Below are 18,818 nucleotides of genomic sequence, written 5' to 3' on the forward strand. Positions count from 1 at the left end.
AACTGTTCATAGAAATTTAATTTAAGAAGATTGTAGAATTTCTCATTACCATGGTTGCTATTTCTTCCAGTGTGAGATATTGAAAAATACCCTTCTTATGCATTTTTTTATTTATATAAATATATATATATCAGAAAATAAAGTATTTGAGATGACACAAAATAGGGGAAAAATGATGTTCTTATAGGACTTAACTGTGTAGTTAGCATTAGAGATCTAGAAGTATCAGTAAGTTAATTGTGCCAGTCTCAGTAGCTCATGCCTGTAATCCTAGCTACTCAGGAGACTGAGATATGAAGATCATGGTTCAAAGCCACCCAGGCACTAAAGTCCGTGAGACTCTTATCTCCAAAATACATTTTTCTTCTTTTAATTTAATTTTTATTTTATTGTTGCGGTGATGTACAGAGGGGTGCAATTACATTCATCAGGTAGTGGGTACATTACTTCTTGGACGTTTTTTCCCCTTCCTATGTTTTTCTTCCACTTTCTCTTCTCCTCACCACTCCCACTCATCTTATTTTTCCTTTACCTTCCCATTTTTTAAATTTAAGTTTATTGCCAAGGTGACGTACAGAGGGGTTCAGTTACATAAGTTAATGAGTACATTTCTTGTTTTATATTGTTACCCACTCCCTTGTTTTTCTCCCACTTTTCCTCCTTCCCCTCCCCTATCCACATGCTATAAAGTTCATTTTCAACATGTTGTCTTATGAGTATTGCTGTTTCATTGGTTTGTCATTTGTTCTTTGTCACACCATTTTGTAAACATCACTGAGTACTTTTTAAGTTTAAACAGTTATACCAGTAAAGTAAATGTCAAGTCTGATATATACAGATATATCAAAAATAAAATGCATAATCTATGTCCATGATCTATTTCCATAGTAATAATTTTATAAAACATTGAAAAACATTCAAGGTATTTAGAAAGACGATAATTATCTTTTGCTTGTTACTTATAACTGTCTTGTTTCATAAAACAATGAAGCAAATCATTTAGACAAAAATCAAAATTCCTTTGTCATTTTGTCTAGTAGGGTCTAAGAAGGTGGACTTCAGGAAGATTATCAAATGAGCTTCATCTTTCAGATGGCCCTATGACACTAGTAATACAGATATAGTCAAATTGGTGAGTATAAGTTAGAGAGAAAGAAACTGTGTACATTTTAAATAAAAGGTTAGATTAGCAGCGCTCTGGTCACACATTCAAGCATTTGAGTCAGGGATAAAAATAAATCACATTATCTCAATCTCAATTTTCCTTTGTATAGGGAACAACAGCTAATATTCTGACCATTACTATGGAGAGTTTGGGTGATGGTAGCTGCAGAAAGATTATTGAAATATTTCAAAAGCAGTTTTGGGATTAGACACTCACAAGATAAAAAAAGATACCATTTCAAAATCACAACTAATTGATTCACCATACAGGAAAATAATAACACTATTCATTGGTTCATTGGTAACTTTGATAATTTGCCAGACTAAGTTTTCTAAAATACAAAAAAAATGGTGTTTCCTTATCTGTGGTAAGGAAATTGTGATCTAAGGAGAAATAGATTTAATTGTTTCTGCAATTTTTAAGGGTAGACTGAATAAATTTCAGTTAAATTAAATGTATCAAATTCTTTTTGATTATAGATAACTATATGTAGCATCTATAACTCTCCCAGTTCATAATTTTTCAAACAATTTCTTATGCCATTTGAAATTTAAAATAACAGCAAGAAATTATTAAGATTAAAATACACACGTATTTTAGTATATTGACTACAAAGTTGTATAGTTGTGTTGGAACAATTTGATATACAAGATAATGAAAAAATTATGAGGAAAATAAGAATTTATTTGGCTTATACAATAATTTTTCTAAATTAAAACATTAAAAAGGTAGATATGACAGAGTTAATAGTTCAGTCAATTTTTATATTAGTGTCTAAAAGCAATCATTGCTCAGCATCAGAAGCAGTGCTAGTTTAAGACTATTTCTTGGCATATGCAACCTGAGTGCTGGCTCATGAATTTTATTACAATACCATGATTCAGCTTCATAAGGTTTAAAGTATTGTATGAATCGAATTTCCACCTGTCTGTTTTTGTATCAGTAATGGGATTACTGAAGGCAAGTGCTCTTCTCCTTGAGTTACACCCTTTCCCTTTTGCTTCTTGGTTTGATAAGTTCTCACAAACTTTTACCAGGCTCTGACTACTTAAATTGTTAGCTCTTTCTCCAACACTCATCTTCCGTCTAATGCTTGTTTTGCTATTTGGGGCCGACAAAATATCTTTCATTTGAGAACCAGGAAATAAAAATTTAAAATTGTTACATTATGAAGTGCTTAATTTATTCATGTTTTTAGGGCCACTACTAATTATTTATTAATAAACTTTAGGTATTTTGTGATAGCAAACTACCAGTACTGAGACAATGCCATACATATTCCATTACTCATCTATTTCCTAGGGATATCTACCTCTAAAATTAACTGATTTTAAGTGGATAAAAGGATAATTAAAATGTATTTAAATAGGGCTTATCTAGAAAATTCATATCAATATTGTCACCACAAATAATTTTTTTTTGCCAGTCCTGGGCTTGAGCACTGTCCTTGGACTTTCTCAAGGCTAGAGTTCTACCACTTGAGCCTCAGCACCACTTTCAGCGTTTTTGTATGTATGTGGTACCAAGGAATCGAACTCGGGTCTTCGTGCATGCTAGGCAAGCACTTTAACCACTAGGCCAAACTCCCGGCCCATTACCACAAATAATTTTCTGCAAGGAGAAAAAATTGAACTATGGAAGCTAAAGTAATGAACTAAACCAAACCCTTCTCTTCCACAGTAAGGGTGGGCAAAGATCATCAAAAAGAATTTTAAATGTATAACTTGCACTGTTGAAAGTGCATGCATAAGTGTAGAAGCCAACCTGTACCCTCACAATTAGGTAGGGTAGCTACTTGAGATCTATAGAGAACTTTTAGATGGAATGGGATGGAATATGGGATTGGCTAGTTTGGAATGATAATGAATATGTTGCGTTCCTATGCAGAATAGCATCCAACAAGGCAAGATCAGCATACTGTGGTCACAAAGGTATATAGAGTATGAGGTCACTACATTTAGAAGGGTGCTGAAAACTGTAGCTGAAATGAAGCTGCAACAGGCACTAGCTTTACTATGATGTGCCCTTACAAAAGGATCAGCTTTAATTAATAAAATAAAATTTTAATGGATAAAATAAAGGGAAAAAGGTTATCAACACTATTTGGTGAAGAGTAGGCCATGCTTTTGCCAGTATCACATGACCCATTATTCAGGAAGCAGAACAATCATGGAGTGGTAACTATCCTCAGATCTGGAGATCAAGAATCCTGCAGATTCATTTGTCAACCTTGACAAACATATGTAATATCCACAGACCAGAATAAATTGCTTTATATTCTGTTCTATAGTATAAGCTTTATATATCCATTGGATGTATTGAATGCATAGAGCTTCTCTTTAGGGAACTGAGGTGTTATGCTGGAAGATTTTTATGCCTGTAGAATTATGCTTGTCATGTAATATCTAGCAGCAATGATGGAAAATTCCATTTCCAGTTTATAGTTATTGAAGAATCAGGGGATATTTAGAGGATGATTATTTAGTGAAGCAAATTGTTCTTGAAACAATATTGTCAAATTGCTAGTTTTGTTTCTCTACTCCTATCTGCAGTGAGTCACAATGATGCCTTCACCTTTACAGATTTGTTTAGCGGCAATCTTAGAAATGAATCTCTCACCCAGCCAACTCCACATATGAATGCTAACAGTACAGTTCTCTCACTTTTTTAGATGGATGCTGAAAAGTTCTTAAATGAATTTAAATACATATAAAAAGATTTTCTCATAGCTCACTGAAAAAATGTCCCAAATAAGTTCATGTCCAATTGCCCTTTAAACCTGCCAGGAATGTCTACAGTTGTAGGTGTTCAGGAGGTTAAGAGCTCACAGCTAGCCCCAATAGAAAATTACATGAGACCCTTATCTCCAATGAATTACCACAAAAGAACAACCAACTAGGCAAACAAACAAACAAACAAAAAGTCAGAAGTGGTGCAATGGCTTAAGTGGTAGAGTGTTGGCCTTGAGCCAAAGTTGCTCAGGGAAAGTGCTTAGGCCCTTGAGTTCAAAACCCCAGGGCAGGCAACAAATAAAATAAAATAAAATAAAGATTATCAGTCAATTCAATGTTGCTACCTGAGCAACAATTGCCCTATCCTTTAGTGGAAGGAAATATTGATTGTTTGGTACAAAACTATACATTCTGGTATAGAAATCCCCCTTTTCCCTTACTTTTGGTGGTGTATGGTGGATTTCTAGCGTTCTTGAAATTATGTAATTCTCTTTGTTTCTCTAGAAAATCTTTCAGTTTGAACTTAGGGTTTCCTTTCTGAAAAAATTCAGATTACACTCATCAACACATTTTCTGAGAATGGGACACATACCTAAGTCATGAAGAGAGTAGTACCAACACTCCTGTTCTGTGTCCTCCTGACTTCCACCAGTAAGCTGCACCAGAAGCACACTCTTCATTGCTAACACCTTAGATGGCTTCTACTTGTAAGGTCTGCTGAAAGGAAACTCCATGCAGTTAAGGAGAAGAGGGTTTATTGTGTGAGGAAAGAGCAGAATCCTGCCGCCCAAGATGGAGTCAGGCGAGCAAGAGAGTTTATGGCGGGAAGTGAGAGATCATATAGAGGGAGGGGTATAGCCATAGGGGAAGTGGATATGATCTCAGAAGATGGGGAAATACTTCAGACTGGGGGACCTCCCACTGCCCCCAGGCATGCCAGTTGCCAGGGTTACAGGTGATGGGCAGGGATTTCCAGGGTGCAGGGGGAGAAAGCCAAGGGAAGAAGTCATTTCTTCCAGGTGGACCTAACACTTATGTTCTCCAAAGTGCAAGCTAATACAACAGTGTTACCCCTTGTGTTAGTTAATAGCTTTCTATGTATTATTTACTAAAATTATCTTGCTTAGTAAATACATGAACCCTTTTAAAAACATTATATCCTGTCCTAAGATAAACAGATGATACAATATACATGTAAATGCCACAAGCTAATTCAAATCAAAGGTATTCATTCATGTTGTATCAAATTATGGACTTCTTGCCTTTTAAACACTGAACATTAATTCAAATACAGAACAGAAAAAATAAAACAAATCAAACTGAATGTATGAAAATCAATGTCCGCAAGCCAAGTTCCTCAGAAAACAAAGATGGTTATGATCTTTCATTAATAAGGAGAAAAGCTTTTCTGATTAATGTGGGTGATGAACTCACTACAAGAATTTATATTTCCATCCAAAACTTTATTTTGGGAATTCAAAGCCCCAGATTCAAGTCAGTGTTTTTATATGGATTATGTAAAAATATCTAGGCAAAAAGAGACCTTATAATAGTTTCAAAGAGCTGGAGACATGACTTGGTTGAGTGACAGCCAATGAGCAAAAGCATCAGGTACTGAATTCAAGTCCCTATCTCAAACAAACAAGCAAAAAAAACCCCACCCCTATCTGTCTGTCTATCTATTTATCTATCTATCTATCTATCTATCTATCTATCTATCTATCTATCTATCTGAGAGGGAAATTGCAAACAAGATTCCATCCAATTAAAAAAAGTAATGGAAGGGTGGGTAAAGAGGGGTGCATGAGAATGTTGAAAGGGGTGACATTGATAAAGATATATGGTGTTCATAAGCTTCATTGTTAAAGGCAAATCACTTTTACAACTGCTTAAAGACAATAATAAAAATATGCAAAACAATAAATAGCTTCAAGAAGTACAAAAACTAAATAATTAGAATTTTTAAAAATTCAGAAAATATTCTGGGGAAGCAGAATAATATAGTGGTAGTAGTTTATACAGATGGTTAATTGGAGGTAAGTGTATCACCGACTTTCCTGTCCAGGTGCCTGAACAGGTAAGTCTCAGATCTCAAAGAGTTTCTACCCAGGCTGACTTCACAAACAGGGAGTCTCAGATCTCAGCCTGTTGAGTTGCTAAGATTTAATGTGTTAGCCACCTCATTCATCTGAAAGAGAGTATCATACTCCAAAACGTTTGAACCACTGTTCTTCCTTCGGTGGCCAGAGTTAGTTTTCCCCAAACCCTACCATATTTGTCATTTCACTTAACAAATGCTCAAGTAATATGGCCACATTAATGCACTTAATGGTCATTGAAACTGTCAGTGGTATCTCTAGAAACTCACTCAGTTTACTTATTCTTTATATTTGAATTATTTGGATACTCCTCACGGCAGCATCAACAGATGTATTTGTTTTTGCTTTGTAGAAATAATGCAGTATACTACCTAAGCATTGCAGCTGTCAGATTAAAAGAATTTGACTGTATAGCCGTGAAAAGTGCCATTTGTGAAGTCAGAATGTTCATGTTCCACTCTAGCTCAGTAATTTCTTAGCTGTCTTGACCTCTCTGTGGCTCAGTCTCCTCATTTAGAAAATAGAGAGTAATAATCATATCTATGCTTATGACTACAAAAATCAGGATGAATTCATGGTGTTTAGAAATTTGCTAATTTTAGTGATCAATAGTGCTATTAGTATAAATCATAATCATTTAACATTCTGTTAATGAATGCAGAAAAGTTATTTATGTATTAAACTAGGTACTTTTTTATTATTTCACTACAAAAGAAACTTAGAAGTGATAAGTATGGATCAAAGAGCATGCACTATTTAATTAAACTTTTAGTGACCACTACCCAAATTTTTCTTAAGAAAGTTAATGTATTGAATATTTTTAACAATTTATATTCCCATTAGTAGTAGACAAGTAAGGATATGGTCTCAAAACACACATCTGAAGTCAATATTAATTTTTATCTTTTCTAACATGTTGGTAAATTTACTAACTCATTCACATCTTATAAAGGTTGTATTTCTAGCGATTTTTTTCCAAAGCCTTTCAGTTGTGTTTTTCCTATGATGTATCTGTGATATTGTCCTAGAATTTGATAGAGTTGATTTTGTATTTATTAATTCATAGGAGCTAGTTAGACATTAACAAGGCCCTGACAATATTACATGGCCTAAATACTCAATTATACTTTTCTAGAAACTTCTTATGACTCTGTCAGAATTCTTCAGTTTTTTGGTTTCATTTTCCTGAGAGGATGGTCTGATAGTCAAGCTCATATTTTTGAAACTTAATGATGCAGTCCAGGCAACAGAAGAATATGTGTCTTATAAATTATACATCTTGATTCAAACACAATGCCAGGGGGAGTTTGATCACATGGTTCAAAGAGATAATGACAGCTATTCAGTTATTTGTACTAAAGATAGCTTCTCTAAATTGGAAAATGTATAGATACCATAAAACATGTCTAGTTTTATATCAGACAAATTTGCTTTTCTCCTAAATGATTAAGTTCTCAACATGTTTACTGAATAATTAATTTTGTTTCACCCTCCTATGCATCCATTATCAAATATTAAATTCTTTTATACACAAAAGTCTATTGTGAGCTCATATATATTCTATGTCATTTGTATGCTATTTTATATCAGTTACACATTTTATTTAACTCATATTTATTACATAATTATTGAAAGTGATTGTTTTGTATTTTTACAGTTGCTTTATTTATTATTTTGGATTTTAATTCATAATGAAATCAAGTGGCCTTTTCTAAAGGCTGCTCTCAATATAAAGTCACATAGAAATGGAAAAAATTGTAAATTAACTTTGGAATCATTGACATTCTTCCAAAGCTGTTAATTTTTTCTAATATTGTCAGTGAATATTGATAGCTAAGTAGTTCTTCTCTGCATTTATTAACAGTCTCTTTGTGACCTTGAAATGATTAATTCTTGTGAATGTTTCAAGTGTATTTTAAAGAAAGAATTCTCCTTAAGAAACAATATTTGGGAGTCATTACATCAGTTCAGTATAAATGTCAGTTTTGTTATTAAAATTGTCTATATTCATATTTTAATAACTTACATTATCAAAAATGTAAAGATTTCAAAACATACAGAGTATCAGGAGAATTTTATCCAGTCTTTACAATTACCATTTTTTCTTATTAGAACAGCTTTCATAAGAAGAAAAATCCCCTTTTTATACTCCTGCTTACTTTGAGGCAAAATTTCTTGCAGGAATATGTGATGACTACTTGTCTTTTTACTTTTTATGTCATTGTGTTTTGTCTATGTTAAGGTCAAAAGATGGAGCGATAATTTCAGTTTGTTAATATCACCTTTCTACCCTTTTTCTCCCTTAAATCACTAACCGCATTTGCTCTGTTTCTGTTAATAATGCTATTTGATGCACAGCAGTTGTTATACCTTTATTACTCTAAATTGTTATTCAGTTGTTACTTCTTATTACTCTATATTGTTATTCAGAGGAAAGTAAATAAAAATTACAAACTAGTTCATTTTCATTGAAAATTAGTCAAACACATATACTTCTCAATGTTTGCTCACTAGAAAGTGTTTGACTATTTGAAGTATATATCATTAGATACGTTTATATGCATGTAGATTCATACATGGACATAAGCATATTTTTCTCATTCTAAGTTAGTTGTGTATAATATTCTATATTATATTTCACCTTGATGATATATGGTAGGTTTTATCACCTTACATGCTATTAAGCTTTATTTTTTCAGTGGTTACTTTAGATTGCATTTTGGTATCAACTAAAACACAGCTTACTAATCTATCATTGATAAACAAGGTTTTATTGTTAGAAAGAACAAGAGAGTAAATTTATTACCTGTATGGATACTTTTTTAAATGGAAGTATTTTCTAAGAGCATACATACTTTAAATATTCTTTCAGTACTGAAAAATTGCTTTTCAAAGGTGTGCTTTTGCCACAGTCCAAGTTGGAGTCTGCTCTTTGCCCCTTTTCATTGTAACGCAGTATGCCATTCTTTTTAATTGTTTGTTGAATTCACTGAGAAAATAGTGGTTGGCTGTTCAATTTTCCTGATTACTATTGTGGTTCAACATCTTTTCATTTGTTTCTCTGTGCTTATATTCCTTTTTTAAATTGTCAGGACACAACATTTTTTCTTACAGATTTTCCTAAGTGTTTTTTGGTCTGGCTGGCAGATACCTGGTTGTGGCCACAGCCTATATATAGTATGGTTCGGGATCTGGTTATTATAGAATAGAAGACAGTTGGAGGTTGGCATAAAATAATAGGAATGTGAAGGGCATTCTTATTTTTCATTTATGTTTTGGTAAACAACCAAAGGAAAGAAAAGATTAATGTTTTGTGCAAAAAACTTACCATGGATTAGACAGAGATGAAATGAGGGCTCTTCACTTGACTAACATAAAGTATGGCACAAAAGTAGCCAAGATATGGCCTGTGATTATTATCAATATTTGGTGGAGGATACAGTTCTGAATTTCATTCCTGATGTCAATTTTCCATAAGGAGAGTATACAAAAATTTGGAATTCATGCCAATCCTTTTCTGCTTTGCACCACAGCAGATGTCAATACCCAATTACAGTCGTCTTTCCTCTTGAACTTACAACTAGCTTTCAGCATCTTTTTCTTTGCTTTGCTTTGCTTTTTTCCCAATCCTGAGGCTTGAGTTCAGGGTCTGATCACTGTCTTTGGGTCTTTCTCATGGCTAAGGCTCCACCACTTGAGCCACCACACCACTTCCAGCATTTTCTGTGAGCCTAGAGCCTCATTCATACTAGGCAAGCACTCTACCACCAAGCCACACTCCCGGTCCCTTTTATCATCTTTAATGAGACATATTGGTTTATCTCTAAATCATATGTATAAATAAAATGAACTGGATTTACACTCTGTCACATCTCCAGGCTTATTATAATATGAAATCTGGTAGACCATGGAGTTATCTGTTTAGTTTCCATTGTTCACAACAATGACTTGAACATACTAGACACTTAGTAAACATTTGAATAAATGAACAAATACTAAATAGAGATGAAAGTTTTTGTAACAGATTTAAACATCTAATACAGAATTTTAATAAAGCATTTGTGGAATTGCTTATATTTCAGCATTTCAATTTTCGACTCACTAGTTCTGAAATTAAGGCAAACTCTGATTTTGATGCAATTTGGATAGTCAAAGGTTCATTGTAAGAGATTATATTTTTAATTTTGAAAAGGAAATTCTGTTGCTAACAGTAGCAATTTCAACAGAAACATGCGTGGAAAAAATGTCTGGACTTTCAAACCTCTCCACATCATCATGATGATTAGCATTCTCCAGTTTCATTCCTCTGCGTGTACAATTGAACTTCAGATCAAAGTTGACAGTAGGTATGACTGAGACTAAATTGAACTGGATGGTAAACTTACACCCTATTTTTCTAAGGCCAACATCTTTTCTGTTCTGTACTTGAGTGCTACACTAGGAATGTGTTTCCATGCTGGTCTGACCAAGGAGCATAAACGGTTTTCTTTTCTTTTCCTTTCCCCCTTTAACTGTAGCTATGGACTTGACACAGATCAGGGCAACTTTATTTGAATGGCTGAAAAAAATTGCAACTCAGTTCAAAATTCGGTAAGGTACCAATAGGAACAGGAAAGAAAATAATTTCTTCCACAGATCAAAAAATAGTTCAAGTATGTGACATAGTTATACTGGTAGATTTTTCAATGATGTCTACAGTTGATTTTTTCTGTACTTGGTTACCTTTTACATCAATTGTAGTTGAAAATTAACAATGTCTTAAATGTTCCTTTTCAAATCTCTCACATTTGTATAAAAGATTCTACCTTATAAAACAGAAATTATCTCTGTGTGTATTTATTTAATGCTGGTAGTCCAGGGTTTCCATCATTGGATACCAAACAAAACCAAAAACAGCAGAAATAGTAAGGAAGTATCCTTTGCTACATGTTTGCCTGGCTCAGTGGCAAAGCTGTGTTCTTTGGACTCTAAATCAAATACACTTTCTAATAAACCACTTCTGAAATGATATAACTGTGACTGTTTTTTTTTCTTTTAAACAACAAAAATTTGGAATATCAAAAATATAGGAAATATTTTTATAGGCTTTTGGAAATGAATGCAAAAACCCCCCAAAACTACAGCAGATAGGCATTTTCGGCATGCCAATTTTTATTTTTAAACGTCTCCTGAATAAATGTCTAACTTCGCCACTCCCCTCTTTGTTGAAGGGTTTGTGGCTCAGATTGAATCCTCTCTTCCTTACGGCTGAGCTCAATTTTCAGGTCAGATCATTTCCTTGCTAGAAGTGAAAACAGCACTCTAATAACTTGGTGACAGTAAGTATTTGACCAGGCATGCATAGTAATCATTAGATTATTTATGCCTTTTAAAACAGAATTTAATCCAAAAATCTCAACAATGCTGCCTTCCTAGTAATTATAAAATCATGCAAGTGTAAGTGCTTAGAATCTCCAAGAAGGGGTATCTTTTTTTCTTTTGCAATCTTTACTAGTAGTGTGATTATTTTAGCAAGATTGAACTCGAGTTGCACATAGACTGAGTCTGTCCAGAAATTTCGAATTTTGAATGAGAATCATTACTTGGGAATCTTGGCTTAAAAGTGCCTGAAAAAATTTAAATGTAGTTTCCATTATAAGAAAACACACACACACACACACACACACACACACACACACACAGGAGCTGTTAGAACCCTCAGTTTATAATTGGCTTGTTAAGATTAAAATTAAAATTTGCCTCATTAAGAGGCAAAGCTTGAAGACAGTGAAAATGTTTCCTCCTGGCATGAATAGCCTGCCTATCTAAAGGAAGCTATGAGGTGGGTCGTTTTGTGAAATCAAACTGATTCGTATCCTTTCTGAGGCTGGGGTAAAAGAAGCTTGGAACACAACATTCAGGCCAGGAGATCTTGCAGAGACCTCTGTAGGAAGACTCAGTTGTCATCCAATTCCATAGAAGTTCCAATGATTTAAAACAGGATAATAGCATTGTTTATGGCATAGGCTGTTCCAAGGTAAGATTAACTAATCCTAACAGAAACTAAAAGGAATCTGGATCCTTTCATTAACTGAAAATCAATCCCTTTGTGTGATTCAATTAAAAACATCAATAAAAAAAATCTTCTTTCAAAAGTCACCAGTAGAACATCTAGCAATATAGTGCCTCCCAGAGCTAGAAACCCTGCTCTTCCCCCTCTGAATCACTGCCTGTTTTAATAAGTATTCAGAAATTATACTCAGACTTCAAAAGAAATTGTAAGGAATTGTTAGCAGGTTTATTAATGTTTTATGTTTTATTAAAAGTTTGGGTGTACATTTCACAATGAGCAACATCAAAAATCAGACTTTCTGCCTGTAATTTTGCTTCCTCCTGTCTTTCTGCCTTTGGGATTCACTCTTTTCCTTTCATCAGCTGCCATTTTCAGCAGCATGCAGTAATTTCATGGCTCATTGCAAGCGCTGAAAACCTTTGAAACCACAAATGCTAACCTACCTGGCCTGCAGCCATTTAGGAAGAGATTAATTTAGCAAACAGAAGCAAAACACTTTCTACTTCTAGCCTGTGCATAATTTCACTTCTATCTATATTTATTTTACAGTGAGCAGCGTAATGACAATTTCAGTAATTGCAACTCTATAAAAATTTGCCTACCTAGCTTATCACACTATCACAAGACTGTGAGTCAGTCAGATTAGAAAAGTACAGCATGTGAAACAGCACTGGTTGCCTTCCAAAAATATGGTCCTTCTATAAAAACTCAAGTGATGCTTTGCGCTTGTTTCTGTTCTTATCTATTGGGCAACGCTTTCTTCCTGATGTTTTGATTGGGACGAGTGCGTTCCTCTTTAATTCATGGTGATTTATAGGGGGCATTCTCCTTACAACAGACCAATGGATTTAGACGACCAGAAATGCCAGCCCATTTCTGCAGACTTTGTTATAAATGGCTGTTATGTTGCTGTCGAGCAATTTGAACAGAAGAGAAAGTCCATCTGGGGCAAATTTAAGCTATCATGCTTGGAAGGATTTCAAGGATTAAATTAGCCCACAAACTGTTAGCTAAAAATAAAAGTTTTATTGTTTCTTGCCCAACTTAAAAATCCCAGCATTGAAATTAACACCAACTATACATACTATGTATGTGTGTATGGATAGTATTCATTTATGTAGTTGTTGCACACAACAGATTTGCATATGCAAATAGGTATACATGATTGCTTCTTTTAATTCATGTAGGTAGTTCTTACAAACACATACATATACACATTTACTAACGCAAATAGATGCAAACACATACACACACACACACACACACACACACATTCCACACTATTTCCCAGATAAAGAACCAACCCAGGAAGAAATAGTGAGAATAGTTAAGTAAAACAATATTAAGAATTAAGAAAAATATAATAAAAGCTGAAGCAATATATCAGAAAAAATTACACTAGTTACCCAGTGAGAAACAGCAGGGAAGAAAGCTAGGTGCTTCTTTATGTTGTTGAGATTGAACCCTATAAATGGGGTCTTATCTTCCAGAGAGTTCTATATGTATATAAGGCAATGTTTGACAAGAAATGTATGGTCAACTTTACATATGTAACTAATCCCTCTGTACATCACCTTAACTATAAAATTAAACTAAATTAAAAATAAAGGGGCAAGATTTTCACATTGCTAAGTGTTTCTTTTCTTAGATTAGTTATGGATCTTCTCTCGGTACGTGACTACAATATATGGTGTATAAGGAGTAATTTGGATACTACATTTGTATACACTTGCATACAACCTTACACATTTATTTATTAGTTTATAAGCTAATTCTACCTTCCACATATGAGGGAAAGCCTGCCTTCTTTGTCTCTCTGAGTCTGACTTACTTCATTTAATATAAATTTTTCAGGACATTCCATTGTTTTACAAGTGGTGCAGTATCATTATTTCTAATGGACGATTCAAATTCCTTTTCGTTCATATACCAAATCTTCTTGATCCATTCATATATTGAGGGGCATCTGGGTTGTTTTCATACCTTAGCTATGGTGAATAGTGCTGCAGTGAACATGGTTGTGCTGGTGGCTTTACTGTGAGAGGAAGAGTGAATGTTCAACACCAGGAAACGGGTACTTGAAAGAGGGAGTGTAGGTTCATGGAGTAAGGCAGACTAGTGAGGAGAGGGGAGATCACAGTGGAGAAATCAATGTATACACTGCAAAAGTTAAGAAAAATGAGGGAAGGAGCAAGTTGGAAAGTGTGAATGAGAATATTGAAAGGAGTGACATCAGTCAAAATGCATTATACTGATGAACTGCTTTGTTAAATGACTACTTTGTACAACTATTTAAAGAAAACAAAGATGAGAGCTGGGGGCTCACAACTATAATCCTAGCTACCCGGGAGGCTACAATCTGAGAATGAAGATTCAAAGCCAGATAAGGCAGGAAATTCTGTGAGGTTCTTCTCTCTAATTAAACACCACAAAACCAGAAGTGGGACTTAGCTCAAAGATGTAGAGAATTAGTCTTAAAAAGAAAAGATCAGGGACAGTGTCCAGGACCTGATTTCAAGCCCCACAACTAACAACAACAACAAACAGATAATCAGATTGTGTGTGTGTGTGTGTGTGTGTGTGTGTGTGTGTGTTTTGTACATATTTTTTTTTCCCAGAAGGATTCTAGGATTGAGACCTGATTTTTCCTCAAGCAGAAAGGTATTTGGTAGTTAGAATGACATGTAAGTGGGATGGCTCCTCTTACCTTTAATTAAAAAAAAAAAACCTCAAAATCTAGAAAAAGTATAATAGCCAGTAATATAAAAAAGATGATATAATAAGAGAGAAGGAAAAGGAAAACAGTCAAGCCCTGTACATAAAAACATTTCAATTTGGGTGCTCTACTTTTCCTCCCAAATAATGGCAGTTATATGTGCTTTTCAATGCCCTTCCTCAGATTTGACTGTTCTCTTCTTTATAAAGAAAATTCTATGGGATTAAGCTTGTTTGTGCATGGCTTAGATTAGCTAATTCATTTAAGCATACATATCGGTATGGTGACTGGCCAACGCACACACCTGTACCCCTCCAATCTGGCCCCTCATAACATTACTAAAACATGGCAACACTGCCGTGAATTTTTCCATGGTTTATGCTGTCCTATGGGTGGTCATAGCATACTAGCAAAATACTTCGTATTGAAATTTACGGTAGTAAAAACCAATACTAAAGAAAGTATTCTTTGTATGGTTTGAAGGCATTTGCAAAAGTCCTTGATCATTATCTTTCTCATGCAATAACTAAAATCAACACAAACTAAACAGGAAAACAATCATGTGCTTCAGTGTTGTGTAAAACCAGTTACATTTTGGACAATTGATGACAAATTTACTGTCCTAAGGATCATTTTGAAACTACAATGCATCTTTGCAGGAATCAAGACATGGATAGAATCAAAGCAATTAACAGAAATATTCATAATCAATATTAATTATTTTGTGGGAATATATTTTTAAGCAAATAGTAAGTTTTAGTAAAGAGTGTTACTAGCATTATGTGAGTATTAATAGTAAAAATATTACATTTATAGGGGCTGAGAATTTGGCCTTGTGGCAGAGTGTTTGCCTAGCATGCACAAAGACCCAGGTTCGATTTCTTGGTACCACATACATAGAAAAAGCTGAAAATGGTGCTCTGGCTCAAGTGGTAGAGCCCTAGCCTTGAGAAATCCCAAGGACACTGCTCAGGCCCTGAGTTCAAGCCCCAGTACTGGCAAAAAAATACATTTACAAAGTCAAGAATAATCACTTGTTTGGGAAAGAGAGATATTAGTGAGTCTTCCTTTTTCCCTTCAAGGAGACTTATGTCTCCTTGTTGCTTATGTCTCCTTGTTTCAGCGCAGTGAAAGCTGATGGAGTATCAGAGTCTGCTCTGAATTAGACCTTCAGGAAGGCCCAGGAGAAAGAATCTCCAGGCTCTCATTCTTGGGGTGCTCTGCCTGTGTCATTTGTCTTTTTTTGTTCTGAAGTACTGAAGATAATGCAGATTTATAAACAACTTTTGTTCATTTTCAAGTCTGTGGCAGGAAAAATTACAAATATGGTATCAAATGATAGACTCAGGTGTCTGGCATCAGATAGAGACATTATTAACCTTTCATTGACTTCTAAATTGTAATTATAGAATCTTAAGCAAATGTCTTTTTGTGTTGCTAGGATACTTGTATTTATTGTTATATTTTATTGCCAGGGTAATGTATAGAGTGGTTACAGTTACATTTGCCAGGTAGTAGGTGCATTACTTCTCACATATTGAGAAGTTCTCGTGTTTTTGTCCCCATTTCCCTCTCCAACCCCTCCCAATCTTCTTGATTTCCCCCTTCCTTTCCCAATTCAAATAAACAAATAAACCTATATATCATGTAACAAAGTCAGATACAGTAACAATATGAGATTAACCAAGGGGCAACAAAGGAAAAGAGAAATAACATAGTACATTAAGAAAAACAATCATACAAGATAAAGCTCTTGTTTCCATATCCTAGAGATCCTTTCATTCAGTCTCATCCTATATAACCTTATGTACCTTGGTTTTGAGCTATTGTAATCCTCTGCTAGGAGAGTCCTAGATGTGTATTAATTATTACAAATGAGGGAAACCATTGAACCTGTGTTCCTTTGAGTCTGTCTTACTTCACTTAATACGATTTTTTCTAAGTCTTTCCATTTCCTAACAAATGGAGCGATGTCATTCTTTTTGTCGGCAGCATAAAATTTCATTCGGTATAAATACCACATCTTCTTCATCCAAGCATCTACTGAGGGGCATCTGGGTTGGTTCCATATCTTTGCTATGGTAAATAGTGCTGCAATGAACCATGTTGTGCTAGTAGATTTAGTATGTCCTTGTTTCTGGACGATTGGGCAAATGTCCAGGAGTGGAATTACTGGGTCATAGGGGAGCTCTATGTTTAGTCTTCTGAGGAACCACCATACTGCTTTCCATAGTGGTTGAACGAGTTTGCACTCCCACCAACAGTGTAGAAAATTTTGTTGGTTTTCTTGTTGTTGTTTTTCATTTTTATTCCGCGTCATGGGGCTTGAACTCTGGGGCTGGGCGCTGTGTCAGAGTTCTTCAACTCAAGGCTACCGCCCTACTCTTTGAGCCACAGTGCCACTTGGTTTTAAGTGATTACTTGGAGACAAGAGTTTTATAGACATTTTAGTGCCCGCAGTGGCTTTCCGGTAATCCTCAGACCTCAGCCTCCTACGTAGCTAGGGATTACAGGTCTGAGCCATCATGCCTGGCTTTGCTAGGATATTTTTGTGTCACTAAAATTTATGCATTGAAATCCTGTCAAGGGCATGAAAATAGGAGGCTCAATTCAGAAAGTTGGTTGAGTCCTGGGCTCTTTGTACTCATGAGTGAGAGAACATTCTCACAATGGAGGCCCAAGAAAGCTCCTGACTCTTCCAAGTGGAAAGACAAAGCAGAATGGAGGATGTTTATGAAGAAGCAGGCTCTTACCAGGCATCAGATCTCCCCACATCTTGACCTTATATTTCCTAACTTTTGGAGTTTTGAGAGATAATGCTTATTGTTTATAAACAAACAATGGAGCCCATGCTGTTTTGCCACCAGCCTCTTAAAAAAGAACAAGATTAAAAGAACTGTTTTGTGTTTTATAAAACTCAATATCAAATGATATGTAATTTTTACTGAGCATTGTTGTTATTCCCTCTGGTTTATTGCTGAAAACATTGAGATACAGAAATATGAAATGTCTTGCTATACTAGCTTGTACATGTTGGGACTAGGCCAGAACCTTAGCAGGCTGATGCAGAGCATATACTGTTGCTATATATAATCATATTGTATAATATTATATAATAATAAATAATAGTATACATAATACATATATTGCATATAATAATATATGATGTAATAGTATATGCTAATATAATAATCCTGTCTCACATATAAAATTTCTTTTCATAAAATATTTTACACACTGACAAAGTTTCCCCTTTTTCTGTTTAACTTAAAACATCTAAGAGAGCTGTTGATATTTGGAATTTCATTTTGAAGTATCTGCTAAGAAAGTCAGCTATAAGGAAAACCTCAAAGTAAAAACAGAATGAAACAGAATTCTTTAGTTGTCTCCTAATTTAGAGAGAAGATGTCTTTTAATAGGAGACTAGAAGGATTTGTCTTTTCTTAAGCCCAATTAGTGGCTATAGAGTCAGAAATCATACTTCTAATTATTCTATCATAAAATACCTTTTTTCTTCATTTTACCAAAAGGCTATTCATCTCTCTGATGAATATATGTATGAAACTTATAATTTTCACACTTTGTAGGACACAGGTTTATATAATGTTTATAGTTTTCAATATTATTCCTAATTCTTCTTCTTGTGTTGTTGAATAGGTCCTTTTGTTTTTATTTTAAAAAAATGGAGGTAAGTTAATCGAGCTATAATAATAATGACGGGTTATACTTAGAGTCTAAATCTCATTTCTCATCTCTTACTAGAGTACAAATAAGGCCCAATGAGAAATTTGGTTATTGTTATTTCAGTTTTTCCAAGATATTACTTGGCTTATTTACTAGTTCTTTTTTTTCTCTTAAATTGGATTGACCAACCTTTCATTGACTTGTGTACTGGATTCAAATGAAACTGTATTCTTTAATTAAATATCCTATTATTTTGCAGGATTAGCAAATCACTATGAAAACTTTATATAGACCTCTTTGTCATTTATAATAAATTATCATGGCGATCTTCACAGTTAATGAACATTGAAGGAACAAAATGCTTTTCACT

This window comes from Megascapheus bottae, chromosome 9 (genome assembly GCF_031878675.1).
Source record: "Megascapheus bottae isolate mThoBot1 chromosome 9, mThoBot2.hap1, whole genome shotgun sequence".
NCBI lineage: Eukaryota > Metazoa > Chordata > Mammalia > Rodentia > Geomyidae > Megascapheus > Megascapheus bottae.